At 50.7% G+C, this 2,077-nt stretch overlaps 1 non-coding gene across 1 annotated transcript; it reads right to left on the bottom strand.

Annotated features, from left to right (window-relative positions):
* Nucleotides 1-1,487: 1,487 nt before the first annotated feature.
* Nucleotides 1,488-1,643, bottom strand: LOC124893513. The gene has a single exon (XR_007050741.1). It is a non-coding gene; the product is annotated as a 5.8S ribosomal RNA (ribosomal RNA).
* Between the last annotated feature and the right edge of the window lie 434 nt (nt 1,644-2,077).

Genomic DNA, 2,077 nt, shown 5'->3' with positions numbered 1-2,077 from the left:
TCTCGCCCAAGGATTTGCAGCGATCGCCGCGCCCTCCTACTCATCGGCGCCTGGAACTTTCCCCGACGGCCGGGTATAGGTCGCTCACTTAAGCGCCATCCATTTTCGGGGCTAGTATATTTGGCAAGTCAGTTGTTACACACTCTTTAGCGGATTTTAACTTCCATGACCACCGTCCTGCTGTCTTAATCAACCAACACCCTTTGTGGGATCTAGATTAGTGCGCAGTTTGGCACCATAACCCGGATTTCAGTTCATCCCACATCGCCAATTCTGCTTACCAAAAATGGCTTACTTGGAGCTCTTTATTCTGTGGCACGGTGCGACAAAGTAGCCACGGGCCCTACACCCAAGTCATACGAAAGATTTGCATGTCAGTATCGATGCGGACCTCCACCAGAGTTTCCTATGGCTTCGCCCCACTCATGCATAGTTCACCATCTTTTGGGTCCCAACAGGTATGCTCATATTCGAAACCTTCTTAAAAGATCAAGGTCGGTCGGTGGAGCAACCCTCTGGGGGATACCACCAATCAGCTTCCTTATGCCTTACGGGTTTACTCACCCGTTGACTCACACACATGTCAGACTCCTTGGTCTGTTTTTAAAGACGAGTCAAATGGGGAGCCCACAGGACAGCATCCATAGTGCACAGATGCTGAAGCACGCCGGAGGTGTGTGCTGCCTGCCACAATCGAGGATACTGCATTCCACAAGCATATCGAGAGCCCGAGCTTTGGATGCCTCCCCAATCCACACTGGTTCATGCGCCGAGTCGATCGGCGGATTGGCTCGTTGCCATTCCATATTCGATCGGGGCGCATCGCCGGCCCCTATCCGCTTCCCTCCCTATAATTTCAAGCACTCTTTGACTCTCTTTTCAATGTGCTTTTCATCTTTCCCTAGCGGTACTTGTTCGCTATTGGTCTGTCAATTGTATTTAGACTTGGACGGAATTTATCACGCAATTTAGGCTACATTCCCAAACAACCTGACTCGTATACAGTGCCTCGTGGTGCAATAGGGTCCGGGTATAATGGGGCTCTCACCTTATCTGGCGCCCCCTTCCAGGAGACTTGGGCCTGGTCCGCCGCTGAGGACACTTCTCCAAACTACAAATCGGATGACGGAGTCACCCGATTCAAAGGCTGTCCTATTCCTGGTTCGCTCGCCGCTACTAAGGGAATCCTTATAAGTTTCTTTTCCTCCTCTTATTGATATGCTTAAACTCAGCACGTAATCCCGCCTAACCTAGGGTCACAGTCGGAGTGCCTAAGCGCGAAAGGGTCCAGGAGTCCAGACGCGCGATAGGCTATAGCCGAAAAAAAAAAGAGTTGACATAAAACCACGACTTACGGTGATGTCCGTCGACATGGACTTATATTTAGGCTAGCCACGAGATTGAGGTGCACAGGAAGTCAGTATCCGCCCCACAACAATAGCGAGCCCCGTGATTGAGGTGTGATGCGAGGGAGGCGATGCGATGCATGATGCCCAGGCAGACGTGCCCTCGACCTAATGGCTTCTGGCACAACTTGCATTCAAATACTCTATGGTTCACGGAATTCTGCAATTCACACCAAGTATCGCATATTGCTACATTCTTCATCGATGCGAGAGCCGAAATATCTATTGTCGAGAGTCATTTTTGTTTACAAAAGAAGCATAGGTCCCCCGACGCATGTCGCGGATGGGGCGCGAGGGGAAGGCTATTGATTTATGTATTCCCTGGCACTTTCTGCATCAGGGACAAGGGGTAGGCGCTCATGCGGAGTGTACTAGCACCCCGCCCGCACGGACTCCCCAGTTTTTAAAAATGTTCGTGGGTCGTTCTGCTGTACAGGTTTCAACAATGATCCTTCCGCAGTTTCACCTACGAAAACCTTGTTAGGAATTCCCCTTCCTCTAAATTATAAGTTTCAATGGACTTCTCGCGATGTCGCGGGCAGCGAACCGCCCACATCGCCGTGATCCGAACATTTCACTAGATCATTTCATCGATAGGTGCGACGGGCGGTGTGTACAAAGGGCAAAGACGTAGTCAACGCGAGCTGATGACTCGCGCTTACTAGGAATTC

This window comes from Capsicum annuum, unplaced genomic scaffold (genome assembly GCF_002878395.1).
Source record: "Capsicum annuum cultivar UCD-10X-F1 unplaced genomic scaffold, UCD10Xv1.1 ctg60749, whole genome shotgun sequence".
NCBI classification, from domain to species: Eukaryota; Viridiplantae; Streptophyta; class Magnoliopsida; order Solanales; family Solanaceae; genus Capsicum; species Capsicum annuum.
This window is presented reverse-complemented; position numbering and strand designations above follow the sequence as displayed.